This window comes from Chlamydotis macqueenii, chromosome Z, assembly GCF_036417535.1.
Source record: "Chlamydotis macqueenii isolate bChlMac1 chromosome Z, bChlMac1.mat, whole genome shotgun sequence".
In the NCBI taxonomy this organism is placed as follows: Eukaryota; Metazoa; Chordata; class Aves; order Otidiformes; family Otididae; genus Chlamydotis; species Chlamydotis macqueenii.
Window position 1 is genome coordinate 46411511 of NC_141593.1, and position 7815 is coordinate 46419325.

Consider the following 7815-nt stretch of genomic DNA (forward strand, 5'->3'; position numbering starts at 1 on the left):
CTTTTAGCAAAGTTTTTTCATGCTACTAATATACTCAAAGTGTCTGGGCGCAGAAAGAAATGCAGCTGTGGACACAAAGGGCTAATGCACTGTATGCAGAACTAAAGGGAGAAAATGCTTAAATACTAGAACTACTAGACAGTCCTACGAAAGTCACTCTGTCTCTGAACCATCTATTACTCTGAAGCCCAGCAAGGGCTCCGTCCTCAGCAAATAACAAAACCATTCACTGCTTTCTACACCATCTCTCACAAGTCTCCACCGCTCCCGTCTTCCTACAACCATGCCTATGGTCCAGATTTGTACAAGTACTTGCCAAGAAAATCAAGTGCATTCATCGAGTAGATTACTGCATATAGATGAATTCTGGGGGCTGTACACTGAGGGGTGGGAGGTATGAAAAACGCGCATTGTTATTGGCACCTTGGCACAGAAAGTGGTAGATTTATGCCACATTGTAGCCTGAGACACTAGTGTGACACTACTAAGAGACACACCACAATCCAAGATAACCGATAATACCTACAGGCTATCCAGCATGAGGGCAAGGGAAAGTTACAAAATCCTTCATAACGTTTAAGGGGCAGCATTTGAGGAGCACAGAAGTAAAGGACTAAGGCAAAGATGCAACAAGAATATCTCTCTATCAAGAATATCAGGTGCGATGCTGACAGCCTGTTTGGGAGGGAGAGGCCCCGGGTTTAAGCAGGGGAAGGCAAGGAACCTCTGGGAAATGCAGCCAGCGGATTTGCTACGAACACAGAAGTAACACGGCTGAGTAGAAGATGGACAAATACACAGGAAACTTTTACACATGGTTCACTAAATGATCACAGGCAAGGTTAAAAAAAAATTAAAATCTCTTATTCCTGTAAATCTTTTGTCTACTAACAAAAAACCTACACAAAACCACAACTTGCGACGAATTTTTTTAATGTTTTTTTTTTTAGTTTTGGTAAGCACTTTGGATCAGATCCAACCGTTTGTAATGGATCATATAAATCATTTTGGTTTTTAAGGCATCATATTTTCAGTTAAACTCATTAGGCTTGTTTGTCTTGTCTTGCGTCCTTCCTGTTTATCATATATTCCACATTTTGCTTTCCAACACATTAAGAAAGTGCCCTCTCATCGGAGTTGCAAGGTATCACACAAATATATTCTGAAGCAAATAGCTTTACAAGTAAGTAGAGAGTGAACAGCAGTTCAATGATTAAGATCAAGGCAGTTTAGCAATTTTATTTTAATAGAAATGTAAAGGGGGGGGAAGCGTAGTTTGAAAAAAGATCTTTGAGCCATTATTTCTACACAGCACTCTTTTTTTTTAGACCACCTTCTGTTACTGAAAAGATTCCATGTAATGACTAAATCCCCATTAACTCTTGTTTTTTTTTTAAAAAAAGAAACAGCCAGAACACAGTTATTCAGTACTAGCCCCAGTGATAAGCAATTGTTTATGTATTTGTTTAATACGTATAAATATATAATACCATACTGTAGAGAATATCCAAAGGCGCCTTCTGTAAAAAGAAGTCCTGCAAATCTTCCGGACTTTATAAAAAGGATTACGAAATCTACGGTCTTGTAAAGGAAAATTATGAGCCTCCCTACAGCCATATTTACACTCCCACCCTAGCTTAGTGTCCTGGTTTTGGCAGGGATGGAGTTAATTTTTCCTCTCAGTAGCTGGTATGTTTTGGATTTTGTGTGTGAAGAATGTTCATAAACACCCTGATGATACCAGTTGTTGTGAATGAGACCAAGGACACCATCCTGCTTTCCAAGTCTCGCTAATTTGCAGATGCAGGAAGCTGGGAGAAAGACAGACAGCATAATTGATCCAAACTGGCCACATAGAGTATTCCATGCCATAAACGTTCATGCTCAGTATATAAGTGGGGGCAGGCAAGGGTGGATATCTGCCTTCCTGGCATCCATCCTTCCTGCTTGTTTTTGCTGGCATTGTTCCCCCTACCTTGCTGGCTCCCTTTTGCTCCTTTGCTTGCTGCTCGGTTTTGTTTCCGTGATTGCTGCTTGGGACGGGCTGTATTGGTCATTGGGACATCAGGTGGTGAGAAAACACATATTGTTCACTTTGTATATTTTTAATATCCTTATATTCTGTTATTATTGTAGTTTTCCCTTTTATTTTAGTAAATTATCTTCATCTCAACCCACAAGTTCTCCTTCCTTCCCAATTCTCTCCCCCATGCCCCTGGGGAGGGGGAGAGTGAGCAAGAAACTGTGTGGTGATTTGGGCTAAACCATCACACTTACCTATCTCAGAAAATACAAAATGACAACAAAATCAAACAACTTACATGACCTTCTGAAGAAGACAAAAGGTCTGCTTGGGTTAGTTAGGGTTAGTTGGTGCCTACTTCACTGTGCGCTTCACACAAAGCAGAAATCTGTCATTGTGATCCCACTGTACAGGTTTGCAAAATAGCTCCTTTTTCACATTAGTAGGTTTGACTTGTGGGACATTATATGTTGATCTGAGGTAAAATTTTGCATGTCAAAAAAGTGGATGAGATAGACTACAGTGAACGTTACATGCCCAGTTGTGCAAGATCCACTTTCTTCTCATTCCTATCAGTTTAAATAGAGATGAAAATGCACTCAGGACCTTGTCCTTTAATTTATCCTTCAATTTAATTACTCTCTCCCCCTCCTCCCTTCCCTGTGTTGAAAATTACCTGGAATAACTCTTTCGTTGGTATCCACTGGGAAGTCATCCATAATCTAATATGAACCTGTTTTTACATAACACAAGGGGTAGAAGAGGGGGGATGGGAAAAAAAAAAAAAGGAAAAAAAAAGAAAAGAAAAAAAGGCCCAGATAATGGCCTGATTTCCAAATTAGCTCAGCTTCCTCAGTGTTCACTTGCTTTGATTAGATTTGAGTGCTCTGCATTTCTGAAAAGTTAGGTGTCCTAATGCTTTAGGTTTTAGTCCTAAAAATGAGCCATAGTTTGCTTGAAAACAAGAATATTTAAGAAGTAAAGCAGAAAGAAACTTGAAACACTTAGTTACATAATTAAACTCTAATTAAAAGTGACCACAGGTCTGGTTTTCTGTTTTCTGTAAAACTGCTGCAAATTTTCTGAGGTAAATTTAAACCAGTAATTTTAATTTAGGCACTCTGGTGCTGATGATTTTAAATCAATGTATAATGACAAACTGGAGCAAAATAATATATACAGTACTGACATGAGTTTTCCATAATGCTTGTATTTACGGTGACTAAAAACAGGGCAACTACAGAAGAAGAAACAGTCAACAGAGCTCCTGTCAGTTTGGCAGAGCACAGCTGGAAATTCAGAGCTGTGAACATTCCCATTGACATGGATAATTTTAGTGCACAGGTGGGAAGAGACACATTTCTGCTCTCTCAAAGGACAGAAATCAAAACTGCTGGAAAGAAAAAAATTCAGGCTGCCTACGTGCTAATAGGGAATACTAGCACAAATCATGAAAGCAGGGACTTGCGATGGCATATCTTGACTGTTATCAAGATTGAAAAACATTTGGCTCTGACATCGCCTGTGTCAGCAGGCGATGTGTTTTACTTCACCACCTAGAAAAATGCAGAACATTAGCCCTGCTATGGGAGAAACTGAAAAACCAACTATGGGAATACAACTGCCATCTTTCCCATTCTCCAGGACACAGAGGCAAAGTAAGTACAAAGAGGTACTTGTGAACACAGAATTTCATCTTTCACAGATATCAATTCAGCAACCCTTATCAGTACCAAATTATTTTTTTCACAAGTAATAAAGCACATGATCATAAACTCAGAGTCAGTGTATTCTTCCCAATCAGTATGGTAAAGCTGGATTCAAGTGTGCATCTTGTACATGCAATACTTGCACAAACTATCTAAATTCTGGAATTTCAAAGTTAGGAAATGCTCCATTTTGCAACACTGGTTTTGAAATATTTTTTTCTTCTAATACATACTTAGTTGCATTGTGCAACTTCTGAATTCTGCTTAATGGAAACTGCTTAACGGATCTACCTTTATCTTCTCTATGAAGGTTAAATTTACTGACACACCCACATGAAGTGACTGGGCCTGACTAACAGGCCTGAGCCATGGAGTTGATCCATGGATGATCCGTATGGCATGGTCAGCAGGATTGTGCTGTTTTAATTGTAACTCCTTCAGTATACACAGAGTGTGAGACAGAACATAAGAAAAATAAGTAACAAGTCCTTAGCCTTGTGTATGAACAAACAGGAGATAGTCAAGAGAGAAGTGTTACACCACAACAGCTCCCTTGTTTCCTCTTTCGAGCTCTGGCCAAGCTCTAGAGCGGGGTGGGGGCAACAGGATAGTTGAAACAAGATGATTCTGCATTTTAGAGTGATTAAAGTTGTTTATTTAGCACTATAAAAGGCTGGACCCTCTTGCAGCAACTTTGGAGACCTCACCTATGAGTGGACACACTGCATAGGATCTCCCAGTTGCTGGGACAGGTTCTCCAAATCCTCGCTGCAACTGGGGGTCCTCAGCAGCTGTGGATCTGGATGATGGTAACATATTAATAGGACAATTGGTGATGTATCTTTCTTAGTCACTATACTTATTTTCATGTAGTAATGACTAGATGCATTACCTTTAAATGCTATTACTGTTAATTTGTTGTTAATCACTGCTAATCTTCTATTACTTTCTCTATTTAAATAAATCAAATGAAACAATTTTATAGAGCATTCTGGTATTTGAACCTTTTATGCTGATCCTGCTCTAAGGTAACACACCACAACAGTCAGCATTATAGCTGGGAACCTCACAATTGCCAAGAAATGATAATTAGCACCACAAAGCATCCAGCCTCTCCCTGCGGAAAGTCAAACAGGCACTGGCCCTCCTGGCCTAAACCTGCCACTCTTTTCATGACTCCCCAGTGTTCACATTGTTTTCCTCCCATTTTGTATTGCACTTCATTCTCCTCCTCAGGGTTATCTTTTCTAGCAGTCCCCCACCCACTCTGTCCTTATGGTCCCATCTGCACTGCTGCCACCGCCTCCTCCCCAACACAAGCAGCACACAACTACATGACCAAAGGTGATGCAAGTCCCGCTGAGGCTGCCAGAAAATTATTTGGGCAAGAAGGAAGACCTTCTAACATATACACTCCCCTACCTCATCATGAAATCACCTTCACACCACTCACTGCCCAGGCACAGCAAATGAGGGCCTCAAAGTAAGTGACAACTCACTGCAAGGCAGTCTCCCTCCCCAATGCCGGGGGCAAAAAGCCACGGCAGGTTTCCCAGGTAGCCTACTCTGCTATTTTTAGATTAAATAAGTAAATAAATTACGCATTTGTAAAATTCGTACATTACTACGATGAAGGATATGAAGCTCAATATGTGGAGACAGGCAAATTTACAAGCTAATTTCTTCCTCCAGCAGAAAAGGGTGAAGTTAGAGGATTCATCTGTCAAAGGGCATAAATCACAATTTCTCCTGAAATAACTTTCTTCAAAGGGTTTTGAAAGCTTTAACAGAACACAGACCTGCTTCAATGTTTATTGCTGTCTATTTGATAACAAAGATTTTAAGGCTTCATACATGAAAAAAGAAACCACAGAACTCCCACTGTGACATCTTGCTCAAACTTGATTTTTTTCAATTTGCCCAAAGTTTTGTTTACAAAAATAGAAGAAAAAGCTAGCAACACCTGTATTTCAAGTAACCAAAATCACACTGTAAGAAATGTACAATTTACCGTCAAAGCTGAGTTTTATTTACATAGTTTATTTTAGACCAGTAAGGATAGGCTGGATATATCCTTTGCTTTGGTTCTCACTCTTTCAAAACCTCAAGCACAGTGACATTTTTAGACTGTCTCAAAAAACGCCATCATTTTTACAATCTTTTTCTTATTATACAATATGTACGAACCCATCTTCTGCTGAGGTAAGTTAAAACCTCAAACTAGCAGACCAGTAGCCCTTTATGACTAACATGCATGTAGAACACAGGATTACTTAAATTTCTAACCGTAGCCAAAATACTTTGTACTTGCTAGGTGCCTACAAATTAGATCAAGCTTTTTAAGATAATTCGATGTGGTCTTTACCTCCACCACAAAGTTTGCTGGTGGAGGTGCACTAGTGCTAAAGGACGATAAAACTTCTGAGGAAACTGAAATTCCCAGTTTTAGTCTGAAACCTTCTGTGAAGACAGAAATTTAATGTTATCCTGAATCTGCACGACAAATACGCCATCAAGTAGTACTCAGGAAACTAGTGCTTGGGAGACAAAATATTATGCGCAAAAAAAAAAACAAACCAAAACAACAAAGATTACAAGAAGACAAATAGATTAAAACTCTTATTTTTCAGATTATTATGGGTGGATTGTTAAGAAATATCATGTTAGCTTTCAGTTCTAGAGAACAACATGAAACAGCAGATGAGTTTGCTTCTGCTTACTTTGTCTTTCTTTAAGAAAGCTAACTCTGGCCTTGGACAAGTCAACCTCTGAGCTATCACAGGTTGTGAGCACTGCCGTGGTTCTTCAGCCTGGCTGCATAGAAGCAAACTAAACAGAAACAATTAATCTAAGACTTAATGGATGATTAGCGGGATCCAACCACAGCTGCAGTGCCAGCACCTTCTTCTAACTTGAGTTTGAGCTATCCCAAATTCAGAATTCAAGAGCTACCCAGGAGAGATGTGGTTTAAGATCCTTTTCTGCCTCACTGCATTCTCCCAGATATTGAACCTACATTGTGACAGTGTCAGTGCTGCAGTGAGAACTGTTCCAATGACCAAGAAAAAGCCCCTGAAATTCCAAGTCAATCTTCCCCTTAAACATACTCTCACAATTTAAAAAAAATATTGCTCAGCTTCTTCCTCATTTCTTCTCAGACTCATAGGACTGAGTCACTCATTCAAAGTTATTTGAAGATGCCTACTGGCAACTAATGGCACTCACAAAAGTACCTGCATGTCTAAATCAACATGCATGCTTTAAAAACAACAAAAAAACCTCAAACAAACAAAAAAAAACAAAAACCTATCCTAGGTGTCCAGAAACACTTTCAAAGATACAAACCTCTCTGAAAGCAAGCCCAGTACCCTCTCACACACAAGCTGCATAACACAAGAGAGCTGCAATCCTGAACCAGACCTTTCAGTGGTAACCAAAGCACATGTAAACATATACTACGTTCCCAAAAGTAGTCCCTTTCCTGGTAAGTTTCTTGAGAAGTAGTCTGGTCTTGAAGCAAAACAAAGTAATAAACTGAGCTTACCATTAAATCCTTATTTATGTTTTCCCATACGAATTAAGTCCCTAGTGTTCTTGCAGTGTATTTATTTGTTTTACTAACAAAGACATCTGTAACACACCCACCTTTGCTGCGGGGGGTACCCCTAGTTTCACTGTACGTACCTGCCTCCCCTTGGAGCCTCCCGCACACCCCTGGAGCTGGAGAGCAGCCAGAAACACGTCCTTTCTGCAAAGAGATAAGAAATGGGGTTTGACATCATTACCACATAAACCCAAAGGGCAAGCCTTGATATGAGAATTATGAATCCTCTCCCAAAAAGTTTGGCTTTCATTTCTCAGATTAACAGGACAGAAGGTTTCTGACTGAAACTAAAACTGATACACTTGCATCCAGTGAGCCAAGACCCTGATGCTGCACTTAACACAAAAACCTGCTAAGTCATCCTGATAAAAAGCATACACACCAGCCCTTTTCAAATTCAATTTGTTTCCTCTATCCTAAGCTGGCCGGTAACTACTTAGTAAAAAATTACTTAGCGTTTGCATTGCAGTAGCAATTAT

The 7815-nt window shown here is 39.7% G+C and overlaps 1 protein-coding gene across 3 annotated transcripts in view; it reads right to left on the minus strand.

The window, feature by feature from the left end:
* The window catches only part of SEMA4D (semaphorin 4D), a 45498-nt gene extending 38024 nt beyond the window's left edge, over positions 1–7474 (minus strand). For all 3 annotated transcript variants that reach the window (XM_086771480.1, XM_086771478.1, XM_086771477.1), the window contains exon 1: positions 7417–7474. The gene's annotated coding sequence lies outside the window, so the exon portion shown is untranslated. The remainder of the gene's footprint in view (positions 1–7416) is intronic.
* Between the last annotated feature and the right edge of the window lie 341 nt (positions 7475–7815).